Below are 21,775 nucleotides of genomic sequence, written 5' to 3' on the forward strand. Positions count from 1 at the left end.
CACTTCCAGGGCTTGTGCCAGCCTCTCTCCTCAGCCTGTTTTCCAGCAGGTAGACGGCAGCCACAAAGTGCTATCTAAGTGCTGTGTGAGGGGGTGTGGCCTCAGCTGAGACATGCCAGCTGGTGTGTCCACAGCCAACGCACGTGAGGTCCCTCCCAGGGCAGGACAGAGCCTGGGGTGGGGGGTAAAGGAGGCAGGCTAGGGGCCGAGGCCCAGGGTGGTCTCCTCCCGTGCCCCCCGTGTGCCAGGGTAGAATCTGAGGAAGTCAAGCACTTAGGTTCAAACGTGGGCTCATGTGTTGTTGTGAAGGCGTAGCACCAAAGTAGAAGTAGCAACCATGTTTTATCTAACGGTTTATAAGGTTAGTTTAAAATTTTTGAGAATTTAGACATAAGGTGTGTGGTTTCCATTTGTCCTCTCTAGACCCTGCCTATGTTACTTCAGGCCAGCTATAAGTGAGGATTAATTATGCTAATGCAAGTATAGCACACTGTCTGTACTTGGTAGTGATGAATAGCTATGAGATAGTTTTGATAATAATGTGTTCCTCTGTTTTTTCAACAAATATTTACTGAGTACTTAAAATGCCTCCAGCAGGATTTTACGTCAGCAAAGCAGGGAGGATTCCTGCCCTATAAAGTTTATATCTTAGAGAGAAAGGAAATAATGTCTCAAAGAAACAGAAAAATTGCAAGTAATGATAAAGACAATTTTTTTAAAAACCAAAATGAAATGCTTGAGGAGACTGCATGTAACTCAAGTGGTTGAGCACCTGCTTCCAATGTACAAGATTCACTCCCCAGTAACTCCTAAAAACAAAACAAGCAAATGAAAAAACCAACTTTCATTGGGGAGTGGATGTACCTCCTTGGTTGAGTGCCTGCTTCCCACGTATGAGGTCCTGGATTCAAACCCTGGTACCTCCTAAAAAAACATATGCTCAAGCATGGTAGGGCAGCAGTGTGCAGGCAGGAAAGCACTCCCTCAGGAGGCCACACCTGAACAAGGGAGAGGACAGAGGCAGGAAGGACCTGCCACACCAAGGCTAGGGCGAGAGAATTCCAGGTAGTGGGAACAACAGGTACGAAAACTCTGAGGCACAAATGAGTTTAATGAGACCCTGGGGCAGTGAAGGCCAGTGTAGTGAGAGCACTACACCAGAGTGCTGTGAAACGAATCAAATAAACAGGGAGAAGATGATGTATGTCTAACAGGAAAAGAAGATCAAAGGCAATGGCAGAAGTTGGAGGGTTTTAAGCAGGGAAAAGATGTGATCTAGTTCATTTTGTTTTGTTTTGTTTTTTAATGGTTTTTTTTAGTTTTTAATTTTGGTTGTTAGAGAAGTTGTGGGTTACAGAACAATCATGCATAAAGTGCAGGATTCCCATGTACCATCCTACCTATTATTAACACCTTGCATTGGTGTGAAACATTTGTTACACTTGATGAAGGCATGTTTTTACAATTGTACTATTAACTACACAGCCCATAGCTTAACTTAGGGTTCACTGTTTGTTATGTTGGTCCATGGATTTTTGTTTTGAATTTTTATTCTGGTACCATATATACAACCTAAAATTTCCCCCATTTAACCACATTCAAATATATACTTCAGTGCTGTTAATTACATTCACAGTGTTGTGCTACCATCACCAGCATCCATTGCCAACCCTCATTTCACATTTTTAAAAGCTCCATTTGGTTGCAATATGAAGAACAGATGATGTAGATTGATGAAGACAAGAAGCAGAATGGATGATAAAGGGGCAAGTATAGAAATGTAGAGATTTTTGAGAAGGCTATTGCAGAAGGCCCAGGCGGAGAATGGATACGGCAAAGATAGTAGCAGTGGTCATAGTAATGAGAGAAGTACTACTAACAATTATAAAGTCAATATGAGTATCCGTAATAATAGCTGTAATAATAAAATTAAGTAGAATTATCTTTCTTGGTCAGGTTCTGAATTGAGTATTATAGAAACCATTTTTAGATAGTCAAAAAATTAAATTCTTCCATCCAAGTCTAAACTCTAATATTAACATTTCTTCTGTTAAGTAAAGCCATGCCTAAATAAATAATTTTCCTCATTTTATCTGGTAATGCTCTAGAATATCCAGAACAGTGCTGTGGACTATGCAGGATGTTTGGCTGCAGGGAACCAGGCATTTATAGGTTAACTGACCATTTAATAGAATCAGCCACTTAAAGCTTGAAGATCTCCGGTAGATAATTATTAACAGTGAAGAAACTGCATCTATGAAGCTAGTGACCTAAGCTGGAGATGCCTCAGTCTCACAGTGGCTGCTTGAGAAGCTTCTTCAGAATGTTTTCTCTAGGGCTTCTTGTGTGTATCATAGTCAGGCATTGTACCTTGTGCTGTTGAAGGACAGTGGAAGCGTATGCCTAAAATATTGCTTTCCATATCTGTCTGCTACAAAAAGTTATATAAGGCTGCTGAGAGGCAGTGATTTCCCAAGTTGGCACATATGCAAATGTAAGAGATGTTTTTGTCTTAGAGTCTCCTTCCAAAAGCAGTAATATATCTGATTCACTCGGAGTCTATGTGCCCACTGGTGCGGTGAGCATTGCTGCTGAGGATCTGATGAAAGGAATGTCCAGAATGTGGTCACATGCCTGAGAATATTTTAAATCAATACTCACACAAAGGCCAAAGTTTATGTCTTAAACCTTTCATTTTAAGGAGAGTTTGCATCTATCACATTCATTTCTCTGATCTGTTGCTTTTTTGTAAGATGTTTAGATTTCATAGCCTATCAAATCAGTAAACTTAAGAAGTTTGGTAATGCATTACACAGCAGAATTCCAATATATTCTGTAAAATAAAAAAATATGAACCCAGATTTCAATTCAGGATTAAAATGTTGTTTAGCCAATTGAAATGTTGATTAGACGTGGTTCAATAAAGGCCACCAGGACTATCATGAAAGGAGCTACAAAGAGGATACGCAGTAAAAGCTCTGGCAGTTTTGCCAGATTTTACTACCAAAGAAGATTTTAAATTTGAAGGTGGGAAATTGGAGAACTGGTGAGTATGAGGCAACCTGACGTTTGAAGTCTATTTGTAGGACTTTGCATTTAGGTGAAGTAACGGATTCTGCTGTTAACTTTAATCCCACAAAGACCCAATAATTTTGATGCATTGTTCTCCATTTGAAATTCTCTTGGATGCCAAATAACTCAGAGCATTTAAAAAGTCAGTTATGTCTTCAAAAATAACAGAAATAGTTTAAAAAGAGCAGAATGTTGGAAAAAAAAAAAGTAGTTCTAACGATCAGCTAATAATATAAGGTACCATCTTCAGTGTAGGGAATTTTCAACAAATTTTTTCCTTCTAGGATCCAAAAGAGTTCAATTAAAATTTTATTCCTGGCATGACCTAGATACCACTCTATGTAGTCTTTTTAGTAAACTAATTCTACGATGGGTAGACTACAGACTTCTATTTTGTTTTTTTTTATGTTTTCCCCTCAAAATGTTGGTATTCTCTTCTCTTTTCCTCCCTCTCTTTCTGAATAACCTTGCCACTAAAAATGTTTTAGTGAAAGTCTGAAACAAAGTAGTTTTTTCAAATTCCTATCTTTCTTTCGAACAAGAGAAGATACATGTTTCTTTAAATCTTGGTGTTTAATGCAAACATTTAAAGTTGTAGTGATAGTTTCATACACTGTCTACTTTAGAGTCAGTATTAGACTTGGATAAAAGATACTAAACTAATGGTGGTAAAATCTGATGGCAACAATAATGTGTCCTATTGGCAGTCATGATTGGATTCACCACTCAGTTATTTTTTCACTCATTCAAATCAACGCTTTATTGCTTATTCTGGTAGAAACTGCGGGACTCCAGGGATTCAAAAGATGAACGCCCTCCAGGAACTTACAGTCTATCCAATCTCTCTTCTTCTGGTTATTATCCTGAAAATGTAACAATTAAAGTTTTTCCTAAAAGAATTCATTGTTGAAGGAGAAAACTATTTTGAAATTCACAAAATATAGTTTAGGGAACAAATCTGGCACAGGTGCAAAGAGAGATAATTTAAAGCTCATCCAGTTCTGGGGTAAAGAAACCTCACATTTATGTAATGAATTTCAAGATGCACTAAATTATCCCCCTGAGCTATATTTAGATGTCATAAAGTTCTCCTCAGTTAATCTTGACAAAAGAATGAAACCTTTCAGGCAAATAAATTTGTATGTAGCAAATGTTGTGAATAAATTCCACAGGCTTTCTAAATTAATTCCATTTTCTAAATACAATGAAATCCCTCTTTTAACAAAGACCTAAATAGGCAAGGCAATCTTTGAATATTCCAGTTCATGAGACTCTGTGCTTCTGATATAAATTTCAATGCACATCTTTTATAGTTGTTATGCTTAAGAACATGGGGTTGATAAATTGCATGGAGACTTTTTAAAAATCACTATTAACAAAGAAAAGGCCACTAATAAGTTGCTCATTCTAAGGAATGAATAGCATATTGCATTTCCTGTTTAATTGTATTCTGAGTTTGTAGCAAAGGAAACAGGCAAATATTTCCTCTAAATTATATAAATCCCTGAATTGATTCATGATTTTTGATGTGGAAAGGTTTTATTTTTCAGTTTTGCTATTTTTCTCCAGTGAAGTTAATTTTCTTCAAAATAGTTATTTGATGATTTTGAAAACTTCGTTGATTGATGTGGTTGGATACTCCCCTATAGAATCTTGAATAATATTTTTCTCCTGGTTTTAGATAAGGAACACATTGGAAGGGCTAGGCATTTTGTTGATGCCCTAGATAGATTTAAATGCCGCTTCAAATTTTTTTTTAACTAAATGCCTTATTAATTGACTGATTGATTGCCTGATGAATGTAAAGCATATTCATTTTAGAAACTCTAGGAAAATACAGTAAAGCCAAGATGAGAATAACAATCTCTTGTAATCTTAAAAAATAAACAGCTTTTATTGACATTTTTCCATTCAGGTTTCTGATGGGACATTGGCAAGTGCTTTAGCTATGTTTATTCAGATGAGAAGAATTTACCTACCGTTAGTTGGATGTTTTAGAATTAAATGTATGCTGTCTTTTTAAATTATGCAAGCCTTAAATCCTAAACTAGAATATATGCCTCCATATCCCAATTAGTAGCACTGTACACACAGTAAAGTCTCAATGAGGCTAACAGACAAATTATAAATTAATATGCATCTATTTTCCAGTGGTGAGTGAAGGAAGATTGTTTAGTAGTTAAGCAAGAACCACACAATTCGAGGGAATCTAGATGAATCTAGAAGGTCTGCTTGTCTGAAGAAATGGAGAGCTGCATCATGAGAAATGCAATGGCTCCTAGATGATACTTACTGCCATTCTTTGTCACTTATAGCAGAAAACTATAGGAGGAGATTGATTTCTGAACTGAGAACCTACATCATAATCCATGCCCAGCCTCAGGGAAGCTTTCTCTAGCCCAGAACTACAGCAAAAATCTTTCATGCTGCATTTTTCACATACTTTAATTAGAAAGTGAATTAAATGAAATAAGATGACTTATTTACATACCACTGCTCTTCCTAAACTTTTAATGTCTTTCCAGTTAGTTTTTATTTCCTTTTATAAATCTGTGGGGAGAAAAAAGAGGGAAGGAGGAGAGGTTAATGTTAGGACTTTAGAATAGAAAGAAACAATACAGATTGAACAATCACAATTCAGTATATGAATAAGGAAACTAATGTCCAGAATCGTAAATGACTTACTACAATCCATAAACAGGGATAGTTGTGGATCCAATAATAGAAACCAAGCACTCTAAATCCCAGCCAGGGGGCATTGCCACAATATACAACATGCATTATAAAACAAATTTATAAAGGTGTATAGTCTAAAATGTAAACCATAAATGTAACCAAAAATTTATAAAAGTATACAGTCTAAAATGTAAAGCATAATGTAAGCCATAATGGAACCATGGTGAGTAGCTATGTTTCAATATCTGTACACATTAACATGTAGAAGGATTATTGCTGGAAAAGGGGGGGGAAGGAGTTGATCTTGGATATATGGGAGTTCCCTGTATTCTATACGTGACTTTGCTGTGACCTAAAACTTTTTTGAAGATATATTAAAAAAAAAAAGATGTAGACACTGAGGAAGAAATGGAAGAGATTGCCTTGCCACTGTACTTACAGGGCAATGCCTATTACAGCAATGAGAGGCAAAACATCAAAAAAAATGTTTTATGACATATTTCATTTTTTTATTACCCCAATTTATTTTTTACTTTATTTTAGTTTTTCTAAATTATTATGTGTACTATTTCTAATCTTTAAACCTATCATTACTATTTCATTTTTCTATTAATTGAATTTGGCAATATATTAGTCTTCACTTTTGAAGACATTTTGGATCAAAGAGGGGTTTGACTATGGCAGGGGAGGAGCACTGCTGTGGGGTGTCATTGATGGGGGATGCATGGGTGGGAGGGAGTTTTCCAGGGCATGCATGTAGGGTATATAGATATGTACGTATGTTCATTGGGTATTTACATAGGGAGTAGGGTTTCACACGACAATTAAGGGAGTGCTGAGTTCCCATTTTGGGAAGCTCCATTGCGCTCCCCAATGGAACAGCAACAATCCCCCAAGTGCAAAGGCAGAGACCAGTGAAGAAGAATGGTCCAAAGATGGGCCCTTGATACTGATGACTGTGCTTATGAGCCTGTGTGTTTAAAGTTTCAATTAGACCTGGAGCTGCAGGGTACCTAAGAGTTACCTCCTGAGAGTCTCCATGTTGCTCAAATATGGCCACTCTCTAAGCCTAAATCAGTATGTAAATATATTACCTTCCCCCCAGCATGGGACATGACTCCTGCGGATGGGGCGTCCTGGTGCTGAGGGATTACTACCAAGCACCAGCTAGTGGTGTAACTAGAAAAAGATCTTGAATAAAAGGCAGAAATGGTAAAGGCAAATGAGTTTATATGACTAAGAGACTTCAAAATGAGTCAGGAAGTCCTTAGAGGGGTTGCGCTTATGCTTATCTCAGCAGGGTCTCAGAGACAGCTAAAGTAGATACAACCCCAGGTAGTGGAGCTTCTGGGACACCCAGGTCCTATGGTCATGACAGATGACTCTGGAGTTCAGTGTCTTGTCAGTGGGCCCTACTTTGGAATTTGAGCTCCTGAGTGTGATGGAGCTGGAGTCAGATGTGACCTGTCTATGCATGCTTCTTCTGTCATTTTTACTGAAACTGTGGCTGGGATTGGGGTTGGTGTAAGCTCAGGAGACTTGAATCTCTGGACTGTCTATGTGTCCTTGAGCCTCAGCAGAATTGCAACACCTACTCTCCAGTTCATTGGACTTACCCTGTTCAGCTAACAGGTAGGTGAGGATGGTCAACCACCACACCAGGGAACCGAGAGAGTCTACAGCTGCAAGCAGGAGAATTCCATCCAACAGTCACGTGGAATCTAAGGCCCCTCTTGATTTAGAGGTGGAGTGGACATTGCTATCCCAGGGTCCTCAGGATGGGGGAATAAAATATGGATTAGAGTGGGAAAAAAGGAAAAAAAAGAGGCAGGTGGGAACCAATGTGGCTCAAGCAGTTGAGCACCTGTTTCCCACATGGGAGAGCCCAGGTTCAGTTCCCAATGTCTCCTAAAACAACAACAAAAACAAAAACAAGCAAACAAATTTTAAAAACCAACTCACAGGAGCTGATGTGGCTCAGTGGTTGAGTGCTGGATTCCCTCATATAAGGTCCCAGGTTCAATCCCCAGCCCCAGTACCTCAAAAAAAAAAAAAAAAAGGAGACAGGTAATTGATGTGTTCCTGAAAGTGTTTTTTTGTAGATTACGCCTATTAGCTTATTATATGACATATGTAGGCTGAGCCCATTCAACTTTTGTCACTACCATGATAAGTACCAATTATTTACAGACCCACGATTTTATTTTCAAGTAAGAAACTAATGTACAACAGAAAAAAGGAAGTTATGCAGCATTTTGTAAACTTGATACTTGGAGTGCATAATGTATCATTAGAGTAAAGAGCATTTTTCCATATCCATGGTCTAGTGTGGTGAATGTTCAGAGGCAGAATGCATCAGCAGAGAGCCCATTGCTAGGCTAGGAACCTGAGTTTTTCAATAATGAGCTTTTCTGGGAAACATTTCCAGACTGACACCCATTCATGTGTTGGATCAACAAGATAGATATTATATCTGAACCTCAGAGTTTCATATCTTAGAAAAATAAACACTTATTGGCAATTTCCAATGTGATTAAAGCAATTTACTGAAATTATTCCTTCAAAGCAAAGAACATATCCTGTTAGTGATCAGAAACCCAGGAAGAGTTTGTTCTTAACACATAGATATCACCTTAATTCATCCTTCTCTCTTTCATCTATCAGTCAGGCTGCCCAAAATAACCTGATTGATAAAGTCATTTTGCATTGATTATCTACTGTCCTATTTTCTAAGCACCGTGGACACATGTGAACATGATAAACAAAGTGCCCACAATGTCTGCGGAAGACAGACAATAAATAAATTAAAATGTAATATATACTTTCCAGCAGTAGTATGTTCTATGATGACACATAAATCAGAGTACAGGTTTGGAGAGTTACCGGGGAGGAGGAGGCATACTCTAATAGAATGAGTGGTCAAGGGTGCGCTCTTTGAGTGGAATTCTAAATAAGTGATAAACAAGCCACGCACTGATTTGGCAGAAGAACATTCTAGTGGGGAGAGAATAGCAAGGGCAAAGGTTGTGCCTGCAACAGTCCTGGCATATTCAAGGTGCAGGGAGGAGACTAGAGTGAGGAAGGCTGCTGAGGTGGGCAGGTGCCAGATCACGCAGGGAGAATCCCCCTTCACAGTAAGCAATCTGAAGTTAGTGTTCCCTTCTCAGAACTTACTCTTGCAAACCAATAACCTATATGTATATAGAGAGCTGTCAAGTAATTACATGTTCTCTGTTTGTTAAAGGGTACATGGAATTCCTCAACAAGCAGTTGATTTATAAGTCCAAGGACAGAGGACCTCTGTTGTGCGGAAGGTGGATAACAGGGTCTCATCAGAAACTTCCATTGTGGTAGCTGTGGTGGCCAGCCCCTGAGAAGGTCTCCAGTGGTGCCAGCCTCCTGGTGTAGCCACTCTTGTCTGATTGAAGAGGGGTGAGCTGTGTAAGCAATAGAAAATGAGAGTAACTTTGAGGCTAGTAATAAATGACTTTGTCTTTGGCCTTTGCTCTCTCTTGAATCACTCACTCACTCTGGAGGAATCCAGTTGCCAAGTTTCCAGCAGCCCTGTAAAGCTGTTCACAGGACAAGGAATTGAGGCCTCCTACCAACAACCAGAATCATTTTGCTAGGCCTGTGAGCAAGTGAGGAAGCTTAGAAGGAGATAGTACAACTCTCGCTGACATCTTCCTGCAACCTCATGAGCGATCTTGAGTCAGAACCACACAGCTAAGCTCTCCCAAATGCCTGACCCACAGGGCTAGTGAAATAATAAATGATGTTGATTACAGTTGTAAGCCACTGAGTTATAAGTAATATAACAATTAAAGAGAAGTGGACTATAGCAAAATAATTATGTTCTTTCTTGAGAATCAGAAAACAGGACAACGGGATTTCATGTCTAAATCAAAGGATAACTTTCTGCGTAACATTTACTGCAAAGTGGATTCTCAAAACTGCAATGATATTTAAAAAGCCTAACTAAATTTTTGCTAGATGATCTTTAAAAGTTTGGCTTTCTTCAAACTTTGGAAGACTTTCTAATGCTAGTAATAACATCTGCAATTTATTTAACTCTAACTTTAAACACCTTTCAAAATAAACTTCCTCATTTAATTTAATTTGGAAGATATCAGTTCTGTTTGCAGTTGTCTAGTATTTTCATGCAGTTACTTCACTAAATTCTTCAGTGTTGCTCCCCATAGACTGATGTATAAGATGACGTTCTTTGTTTTTATGATATAGATGATGCTTAGCTGCATTTGGAAAGTAAAATAAAACTCCCTCTCATACCAATAGGTATTTTAATTTTGCAGCACTAATTATACCAACAAATGAGCAATTGAAGATATCTGCGTATGATTAAAGTAGATAGATTGACTGGGATATGAATATTTGGTACTGAAAACTGTCCATCGATTATCAAATTGTGATTTGGAGACAAATGCGATGTCTGCTGACCATAGGTTATTGCAGCTTTTACTGAATAAATGTTAAGCAGAGAGTCTTTGATAAGTTAATATGGATCTATTATTCTTCTTTGATTTTTAAAGGAGGGAAAGAAGAATGATTTGGAAAGCACATCATCTCTTATCATTAACAGGTTCAGTGATTCTATTTTCCTTAGCTATTTTGGATAAAGATAATGTATATTGTGAGATGGTCAGGAAAATTAAGGGCCTGATTTGCCTTTTCCTAGTTACATGTGGCACTTTCAAATATAGCCCTAAGGGAAGTCTGGATGGAGGCTGACAACAGAGAGCAGATATAAACCTGCTCACAGAAGAGAAGCAAATGGTGAAGCCCTGGTTTCCCCAACTCCACCGTCTGGTAATGGAGCCTGAGTGGTGAGCATACATCACAGCACAGGAGCAAAAGACAGTAAAATGTATAAACTTAACAAAGTTCAGTGTGGGCCAAGAGAGAAGAAAGATAGAAAATGGGTACCAGTTTATAAATGCATTAGAATATGCATCAGGAAGTAGGCAGAGTAAGGAAAATGAGCAGACAATATTCTTGTAAAACATGGGAGGCAGGGTGGGAGAGCATCGGGTGTGTGGACACTGGGGTCACATCAACTTCAGTTTAACTGTGGGTTGCACTATTAGCTAAGAGTGTGGTCTCGGCAGGCTGTCATGGTTGCAATGAGATCCCTAGCTTAGTGCTGACTAACGTAATTGGTGCTAAAATGACTGATTCCCGTCTATTTCTAGATTGGAAATTTAGATTCCCTCTATTTTCTACATCACTTTGTTTCTTAGAGTCTTTCCCATTTAGTATCACCATCTGCTTGAAATCCTGCTCTTTCAGGCTAGCCTTCATTTTTAATTTGTGAAAGATACAGTAGCATATAGCTGTCAGGCATCCCTTAAATTTCCAAAGAAGCATAATGCCAATGAATACTTGGACTTCCTTGAAAGGACAAATATAAATGTTATATTTAAGTAAGAACCTGATTATTAAATCTATTATTCAAATGAAAATATATGTGTATATATAATGTGTATCAGTTGCCTATTTCTAATGTATGAAATTGCTACAAGTTTAGGGGCTTAAAACAACATAAATTTATTCTTACAGTTCTAGAGGTGAGAACTCCCCACGGGGCCGGGGCGGCTACATTCCCTCTAGAGGCCCTAAGGAAGAATCCCTTTCCTTGCCTTTTAGTTTTCAGAGGCTGCCCTCATTCCTTGCTTGTGGCCCCCTTCTCTCTCTTCAAAGTCAGCAGCACAGCATTTTCCAATTTCTCTCTCTCCCTCTGCTTCCTTTGTCACTTAGCTCTCTGTCTGTGACTCTCTTGCCTCTCTCATAAGGATCCCTGTGGTTACACTGGGTCTACCTGGCTAATCCAGGATGGTCTTCCCATCTCAAATCCTTAACATAATCACATCTCTGAAATCCTTTTGGACATGCAGGGTTCTGGGGATTAAGATCTGGGCATCTCTGGGCATCCATTATTCAGCTTACTATTGTCTTACTCCTAATGCCACCACATTAAAGATATCGATGACTTGGCATCTTGCATAGGAGAATACTATTTAATTACCTGTTTCTCTGTTGGCAAATTTAGCTAAGTGATACTAGTTAAATTGTGACTCTTAAACTTAGTAAAAGTGGAGAGTGGTAAGTAGATATTTTCCCCTCTGTTGTTCCACAAATACTTTCCTGTGGTATGAGCAATTTGAAGTTTGCCTTTCAGATGTGGAAGAAAGACAACCCAGAAGCCAAAGCAGAAATGTGTGCTTGGAGACATGAGGCTTGCAAACTAAAGAACAGCATTTACTATCCTAATGCGGAAGCATGCCTGTGGCCTTACGTTGTCTGTAGTTTATGTCCAACATGGAATCTTGCTGCCTTGAAGTACATGCAGATTGGAACCCTAGTTGAGTTAGAGTCAATCATGAGCGATGTGGATCAAGTCCACTTGCTAGTGCTCAGTTTGGGACAAAAATTGGTCTACTGCCCAATTGGTTCACAAACACCTTTGTATTGGTTTGTTGCGTTAAATTTGTCTATCACTTCACTTACTGGAAAGAATATGTATGAGTGATCGCCAGGAGACCGAGAAGCTCTTGGTACCTCCACTCTCCTTCCCCTACTGCCCCACAAGCAAAACTACCACACGAACAAAGGATCACTTAGTCCACTGAAAGAATGATACCTGGTGTTTTTCAATGGAATTTTATTTCTTTAGCTTTCAGACTCAGAACCTTCTTAAACCACAAGCATCCTGGAGAGAATAAAACTTTGAACCATCACTGAAAAACTGGTTTACTATTATACTTTCAGTCATTCATTCATTCAGACAATCATTTGTTCTTTTTCTGTTTATTGACAGTATGCAGCTCAGTTTCACATTCGGCTGATATATTTTAAGCCAAGCACCATGCTAGGTGCCACACTCACAGGTGAAGTTGAATGAAACATTGTCTGTGCCTTCCAAGAGCTAATGATCTTGGAAGGACATATAACAAATATAAGGATGATTCCAAATCTAAGCGGTAGAGAAATGTACATTTAATTTTGTTGGACTTTAAGCAACTGTGCATGCGCATTCACCCACTGCAGCTCTGGCAGCTTTGTCTTCAGGCTCGTCATTGCCTGTCATCATTCTCCATTAGGCATATTCTAACTGTCCTGGGCTCATCTTACCTGGTTTTGATTCCCTGGTTTGTCTCGTGCAGGCTGTGGAGGTACTCGCCTCCTGGCAGTGTTTCCAGAGATAATCTGCTCGTGATTTGCTCAGTGACCTGGTTGAGGTCTTTGGGATCAGGGACTCTCGTCTTCATGATGACTCTGCCCCGTGTGGGCCTCTAGTTCTGCATGGGCAGTGTGTCACCACCAGCCAGGTGTGGCTACTGGGCATTGGAAATGTGGCTAGTCCCTCCTGAGATGTGCTATGTATGCAAAATAAACACCAGATTTCAGAGACTTTAGTCTGAAATACAGGTATTTTGGGTTAAATAAAATATTAAAAAGTAATTCTGCTTTCCTTTTAAAAATATGGCTAGGAGAAAAATTTTAATTGCATATTGTAGCAGTTTGATATGGTTATGAATTCCAAAAATAGATATTAGATTATGTTTGTAATCTAACTGTAGCTGGGTGTGATTAAGTTATGATTAGGGCTTTGATTGGGCCATGTCATTAGGGTGTCCCCACTTAGTCCCCACTAAGGGGTGGGGACTCACAGATAAAAGACATGGCAAAGGACAGAATTGGGGGTTTCTGATGTTGGAGTTTTGATGTTGGAGTTTGATGCTGAAGTCTTAAGCTAGAGCCCAGGAAGTAAGCATGTAGAGGAGAGAGAACCAACCCTGGGAAGAGATGACCTGAGCCAGGAGAAGAACACAGAAGAATAGAGATGGCTCGTTAAGCATGGCAGAAATCCCAGGAAGAGAGTCAGAGTCATTCATCTGATAGTCTACAGCAGATGTTATGGAGAGAGGCAAAGTCTAGAGAGCCTCATAGTCTACAGCTGACCTTGTGGAGAAAACAGAGGAGCCGAGCCCAGAGGAACCCAGGAATCCTGAACCATCGCAGACGTCAGTAGCCATCTTGCTCCAACATGTGAAAGTAGACTTTGGTGAGGGAAGTAACTTACACTTTATGGCCTGATATCTGTAAGCTCCTACCTCAAATAAATACCCTTTAAAAAACCAACCAATTTCTGGTATTTTGCATCAGCACCCCTTTGGTGACTAATACACATATATTTATATAATACATTTGTTACATAAAATTTAAAATCACATTTCTATTAGCTCTACTTTAGAGTTGGGAACAGACAACTTTTCCAGTAAACATCCAGATACTATATTTGTTTTGCTTAGGGTCATAGACAATATGTAATGAATGATCTTAGCTCTGTTTGAGAGCTGTACAGAACAGCTGGGTTGTTTTTGACCCATAGGCTATAGTTTTTGGACATCAGAAACTAGACTCTCAAGTAATCAGTGAATATTTCCCTCACAGAGGCTGACTTCAGTTAGCTTTTCGACCACTGTCTCTCTCCACATTTTCAGTAACTTACAAACACATGCCCACAACTATGTGTGATCCCAGCTATGCTTTTCTCCCCATCCGAGACAGCTCCATCTGTCTGCTCATGGTGTCTGCTCATGGTGTCTGATTGTGCTGTCTGCTTGTGGTATCTGCTCATCTTCTTTTAGGAGGCACCAGGAACCCAACCCAGGACCTCCCATGTGGGACGTGGATGCCCAACAACTTAAGCCACATCTGCTCCCTTCTTGCTGCACCTGCTTGTCTTCTTTTAGGAGGCACAGGGAACAGAACCCAGGACATCACCTCCCATGTGGGAGGCAGGTGCCCAAATGCTTGAGCCAAGTCTACTCCCGCCAGCAATGCTTTTGATTGATACTCTCACATTTTATAACTGCCTAGGAATAAAGGCCTATGGGGGAGTTCCCCACAACAAGGAGAGCCAGAATATGATAAATGTTAGAGTACAGATGGTGGACTAGCCACATTTCCAATGCCCAGTAGCCACACCTGGCTGGTGGGGCACAGAAGGAGATTGTGGAATGGGGGAGGGTGGTGGTGGTGGTAATACATTTGTTAGCTTTTTCCTTGAGAGTATGTTTTTATTAGACAGCAGTCATATATTTTTGCGTGTAGGCCTTTTGGGACACATACAGTCTCACCTTTACTCATCACAACCTGTAAAGTGTTATTAAATCCATTGATAAGGAGACATTGATTTAGAAAGGGTAATGTGTTCAAAGAAGCATGGTTTGTAAGAGGCAGAGCAGGGATTGGAACTAGCACCTGTCTCAGTTGTCCTGCTTATAGCAATATACTTGAGACTGAAAGTCTATAGGTATAAGTTGAGGTCTCAGAACAGGACAGAAACTAAGAAAATTCCAGTTGTCCCTGAATTAGTGAACACATTAAGGCTATTGAGTAAGTTATTCCTTCCACATCCACTTATTTAGGTCAAGTGAGCACAAAATTATCAGACTTTTAAAATTAAAAGGACTGTTTGTTATTATTAAATATGGTGGACAAGAAAGGAAGTAAAGCTTTCAACCAACTGCTTCCCTAATAACTCTAAGGCATGATACTCAGAGCCTAGACATGGCCTTGGCATAGGGTGGCTGGTATCAAATGTGGGATTAGTGACTCATTTTAACTATGGTTTGGCTGTCTTGAGTCCGGTTATTTGCAAAACAAAACTTGAAGGAGCTTTTTTTTTCATTTTTTAATTTATTTTTTAAAAATATTACATTCAAAAAATATGAGGTCTCCATTCACCCCCACTGCCCCCACCCCACCACTCCCCCCACAGCAACACTCTCCCCCATCATCATGACACATCCATTGCATTTGGTGAGTACATCTCTGGGCATTGCTGCACCCCATGGCCAATGAAGGAGCTTTTAAACTGGGAATTTCATGTGTACATTTTATTATATAGTTAACTAGGCTTAAATATATACAATAAGCAATGAATTCTAAAATAAAAGGGACACAATATCTTCTTTCTCACTAGTGAAAATTCTTGGCCTGATGATTTTAAACCTTTTTTGGGGGTGGATACAAACCCTTTTGAGTCCTGATAAAAATAAATTCCAGAAAAGTGTAGACTTATTTACACATATACACACCGAGTTTTGTACAAAATATCAGGCCACCTATTGACTCCACTCTAAGGCCCTCTGAGTTGTATCATTGTCCCACATCCTCTGTTCATCTTCATATATATGATCGTTATAGTGATTTTCCAAGTTCACCCAGGATTCACTGGTTCCCAACTCCCAAACTAATATTGTTTATATTAATTATATCAATATCTAAGACAAAGTTTCTGAGACACTAAAAGACATATGTGATATCCTGTAGCATGCTTCAGTACTTGTGTCAGGTGGCTCACTGCATCAATTGAACAGAGGCAGAGAGAAGTTAAGTCTACGTGAGTATGCAATTTTTAGTTTTCCTGAATTCACAGCATCTGACAACATGTGACAGCCACTTTTACTCGCCAATGGTCTAAATATTTTAAGAATGACTAGGTTAGGTGACCCTATGCCCTAAAAACTTAAGACGTAGATTTAAATGGCACCAATTATCATCAATATCGCCTACAGCTAACAGCAAAGAGCATCAACTATCTGTTTACTCTTGTAGGATTGATAATGTTATTTTGTATCAAGTTCATGATATATTTATGTACTATATATTTTGGAAGATGCTTAAATAATGGCAATTGAGATGTATGAATTTAAGAAGTGTTTTTCTCTCAACTTTTTTAAAAAGCTTACTTAATCTGAATATATCCACTGCAAATAAATAGAAATGCAGCCATTTTTCACTGGAAAGCTTTCTGTATAAAAATAATATAGCCACAAAACCACAAGTAAATATGTCTCTCATCCTTTTATACTTGGATAAATTGTGACCCACTGTGTGAATATTTCCTTGCCCTGGCAAGCAGTTAATCACCTACTCTCCTGTGCTCCTGTAGCACTGTAGCACTTTGAATGGATGTATAGCATTCATTGGGATATAAATGGACCCAGTAGATTGTGACCTTTGTCTTATCCATCTTGGTATCCCCAACACTGAGTACAGTGACTTGTTCATAGTAGATGTTCAATAAATGTGCTTTAGATGCATGGGTGAATGGATGAATATCTATTAGGAAGGCATAAAAGAGGATGGTCATATCAGATGGCCAAATGAAGGACTGAAATGTCTGTGATGGAAAAATTAAAATTTACTCTTGGTGATATCCCTTGGCAAGTTTCATAGATAAAGAAGAAATTCAGCAATATAACTGAGTGGTTATTAGGGACTCAGAATCTAGATTGCTTAGGTAAAGATCCTGACACTGCTGCTTGCTAACTGTGTTACCTTGGACTAGTTAGTAACCCCACTATGTTTCAATTTACTCATCTGAAAATGGCAATACAAATAAGTTAAACTTTTCTATTAATTATATAATTATTGTGATTAAATGAACTAATATATGTAAAATCAACTGTGTTATATGTAATAAGTACTGTTTGACTACTTATTGTTGTTATTTTTATTGTAAATATAAGCTATCTATATATTTGGAATAAAAAAGAATGAGCAAATAAATCATTTGCCTGGCTCCACTTTCCAAATTCTATTTGCAAGGCACTATGATGTCTGGATAGGTGGGGAAATGTAGAGCACGACCCAGACTGACATAAGTTAAAATTTCAATAGCCACATATCCTAGCTCTTCTTTTGCCTTTAATCAAATATTGCTGATAATACACGATGATTGTCAGTGAAGCACAGCCATCTTCTTCTGAGTGGAAAAATTGATTTATAAGTAACTCCACCTGTTTGGATTCAAATGAATTTGTTTGTAATTTGGCAAGGAGATGTTTGGACAGAGGCAGTGAATCCATCTTTCCTGGCCCTGGTCTCTTGGGGTAGTGAGTTGGGTTTTTGAGGAGGCTCATGAATACTTCCAGATTCTCAGGCTGATGTTCCATACTGTCCAGCAGAAGGACCCTGGAGAGGAGACTGTGGCCAGGAAATACTGTTGCCTGAAGGCTGATACCTGTGACACCAATTTTCCTGGTCTGGTCCTCCAGTGGTCTGTCTGCCTTTTTCCTGAGATCAAAAGATCATTGAATTTAATCACAAAAGCTAGATATTTTTTATTAGAGAGGTTGTGAGTTTATGAAACTATTGTGCATATAGTACAGGATTCCCATGCATCATCCTACCAGCAGCACCTTGCATTGTTGTGGAACATTAGTTATAAATGATGAAAGAATATCATCATAATATTACTGCTAATCATAGTGCCCATCTTATATTTGGTGTGTTTTTCTTACAAACCATCCTCATATTAACACCATATACTAGTATTGTACATTTGTCACAGATCATGATAGAATGCTCTCATATGAGTACTGTTAACCACATCCCATCATCCACCACAGGGTTCACTGTGTTATATGGTCCCCTGCCTTATACAATCCATCTAAAGTGTACACTCAGTGTCTGTAAGTTTTATCACAGTTATGCACAGTTATATCTCCATCAATTTTAGAATGTTTTTGTTACTCCAAAAGGGAAAATCCCAAATCTCCTTATATCCCCCCATTGTTGAACCTTAGCATGGATATAGTGCCTTCTTTGTCATTGCTGCAAAAATATTACATTAATGTTATTAAGGTCCATAAGTTATATCAGTTGTATTTTTCCCATGTATGACCATATTTTTAACACCTTGTAATAGAACATTCTTGTATTTGTACTGTTAACCACAATCCTTACCCACCACCAAAATTACTAATTTATGCAGTCCCTAGTTTATTCTCTAGCATTCTTTCAGTTGACATTTATTTCCCTAGAATATCCCTTTCATTTATAAATCAGCATTGTTAGTTGTACTCACTATAATGTTTTGCCATCAATTCTATTTCCACAAATTTATAATCAACCTTATTAAAAATTCTACATACATTCAGCATCAGCTCCGTCTTCTCAACCCTCAATTCTATCTCCCAATAATGAGTACTATATAGCTTAACTCCCTGAGTTTACTCATATTAAGTTCACATTAATGAAACCATATAATATTTGTCCTTTTGTGTCTGGCTTATTTTTTTCAACATAATGTCCTCAAGGTTCATCCATGTGGTCATGAGCACGCTGACTTCATTTTTTCTTACAGCTGAATAATATTTCATTGCATGTATATAACACATTTTATTCATCTTTTTATCAGTTGATGGACACTTAGGTCTTTTATATCTTTTAGCAATTGTAAATAATGTTACTATGAACATTAGTGTGCAAATGTCTGTTGCATCCTTGCTTTCTATTCTTCTGGATATATTTTTTATAATGGGATTGCTGGATCATATGGCAGTTCTATATTTAACTTTCTGAGGAACCCCTTCCATAGAGGCTGCACCATTTTACATTTCCACCAACAGTGAAGGAGTATTCCTATTTTTCCCATCCTCTCCAGCACTGGTAGTTTTCTTTCTTTCTTTTTCTTTTTTTTAATAATGACCATTCTATAAGGTATGAAATGATATCTCATTGCAGTTTTGATCTGCATTTTCCTAATCACTAGTGATGTTGAACATCTTCTCATGTGCTTTTTGGCCATTTGTATTTTTTCTTTGGAAAGGTGTCTATTCAAGTCTTTTGCCAATTTTCTAATTGGGTTGCTTGTCTTTTATTCATTGAGCTGTATTGTATGACATGGAAATCAAACTCTTATCAGATATGTAATTTCCAAAATTTTCTGCCATTGAGTAGGCTGCTATTTCACCTTCTGATTAAGTCATTTGAAACACAGAAGTGTTTAATTTTGAGGAGGTCCCATTTTTAAATTTTTTCTCCCATTGCTCAGGCTTTGCATTACCATTAATGTTTAAGAAACCACCACCTACTGCAAGACCTTAAAGATGTTTTCCTACATTTTCTTCAAGGACTTTTATTTACAGCTGTCACTTTTATATTTACTATTTTTTTATAAGGTATGAGATTGTGGTGCTCTTTCTCTCTTTTAGATATGGATGTTCCTTTCTCCCAGTACCATTTGTTGAATAGACTATTCTGACCCAGCTTGGTGGGTTTGACAGCCTTGTCAAAAATCACTTGACCATAGATGTGAGGGTCTATTTCTGAACTCTTAGTTTGATTCGATTGGTCAATCTATCTATCTTTGTGCTAGTACTATGCTGTTTTTGCCAATGTGGCTAAATAATATGCTTGAAAGTCAGGAAGTGAGAGTCCTCTCACTTTAAAAAGAGTCTTTCTTTTTAAAGATGTTTTTGGCTATTTGGTGTCCCTTACCCTTCCAAATAAATTTGATAGTTGTTTTTTCCATTTCTGTAAAGAAGTCTGTTGGAATTCTAATTGGGATTGCTTTGAATTGGTAAATCAGTTTGGGTGATTTTACATTTTAATGGTATTTAGTCTTCCAGTCCATGAATATGGAATGATCTTCCATTTATTTAGGTCTTCTTTTTCTTCTTTTTTTTTTTTTTCAACCAATGACTTGTAGTTTTCTGAACACAGGTCCTTTATGTCCTTGGTTAAGTTCATTCCTAAATTATCAATTCTTTTAGTCATTGTTGTAAATGGAATTTTTAATTTTTTTTACTGACTTCCTCCTCAGTTTTCTCATTACTTATGTATAGAAAACTACTGATTTTTGCATATTTTTCTCGTATCTTGCCACTTTGCGGAACTCATCTATTAGCCCTGTAGCTTTGTTGTGGTATTTCAGGATTTTCTAAGTACAGGATCATGTCATCAGTGAATAGCAAAAGTTTAACTTCTTCCTTTCCTATTTGGGTATCTTTTATTTCTTTTCCTTCCCTGAATGCTCTAGCTAGAACTTCTAGCTTGAATACAAGTGTGACAGTAGGCATCCTCATCTTATTCCTGATCTGGAAGTTTTCAGTCTTTGACCATTGAGTACAATTTTAGTGGTGGCTTTTGCATGTATGTATTCTATCATGTTGAGAAAGTTTCCTTCTAGTCCTATCTTTCAGAGTGTTTTTATCAAGAAACAAAGCTGCATTTTGTCAAATGCCTTTTCTGTGTGAATTGAGATGATCATGTGGTTTTTCTTCAATTTATTAATAAACTAGATTTTAATCTGAACTTCAAAGTTTTATTTACATCCTTAGATAAGTTTTCTCATTATCCTTAGCCTAGTTTTTTTTTTATTAAATGGCATTCACCAATCAATAAATTTTTATTGTGTGTATTTAAGAATGATAACTGTGCTAAATACTGTGGACATGAATCCTGCTTCACAGGGAAGTAAAGGGGCTTTGGCAGAAGTCTGCTTTACTTAACCCTTTACTTGATCACAGAAGAAGACAAACACTGAAAAGCCTTTGGTTCCCTTTCCCCACCTCTGACACATGCAAATTTTAGTGCCCCCCTAAGAAGTGTAACAAGATATCTGCTATGCTAAACATGGCTACATGACCATGAACCACATAATACTTTCTAGAGTCCATGAGAAAGAGAATGCTGTAAGAGAGGACCATTGAATATGTATGCACAGAACTGATCTGACAAATTTCTACTGTAGTATTTTCCTTGGGTTTATCAATATATTTTCTTTTGAATCAGTATGGAAGTATTTGTTCTTTCTCAAGTGGAAAAAACAGAAATATGATATTCAATTAAATATCATAAACATGTACTGAGTACCTAGTATGTACTAAGTGCTGTTAAGGTACAGAGATGTATAAAATAGAGATTTATTCCTTCCCTAAGGAACTTTACAGAGGAAGAAGGGAAAAGGAACTAACTCAATGTAAATGTCAGGTACTGTACTAAGTTCAAGGCAAACATGTCCTTTGTGCAGTTCTTCACTTCCATTCAGCCAGAGAGAATAATTAACAAAGTATTTGCTCTTCTCTCCCTGTAGATGTATCTAAAAGTCATTATGGACATATATACTTAAACCTGAACACAAAGGCCTAAAGTCACATTCATAACATTCTGCTAAAGGAAATCGCCATAGTTATTTTTTTTTTTTGTA

The 21,775-nt window shown here is 37.9% G+C and overlaps 1 protein-coding gene across 4 annotated transcripts in view; it reads left to right on the forward strand.

Annotated features, from left to right (window-relative positions):
- Positions 1 to 21,775, forward strand: part of TRPM3 (transient receptor potential cation channel subfamily M member 3) — a 915,440-nt gene that overhangs the window by 201,811 nt on the left and 691,854 nt on the right. The window lies entirely within an intron of this gene.

The sequence above is a fragment of the Dasypus novemcinctus genome, chromosome 8, assembly GCF_030445035.2.
Source record: "Dasypus novemcinctus isolate mDasNov1 chromosome 8, mDasNov1.1.hap2, whole genome shotgun sequence".
Classification (NCBI taxonomy): Eukaryota; Metazoa; Chordata; class Mammalia; order Cingulata; family Dasypodidae; genus Dasypus; species Dasypus novemcinctus.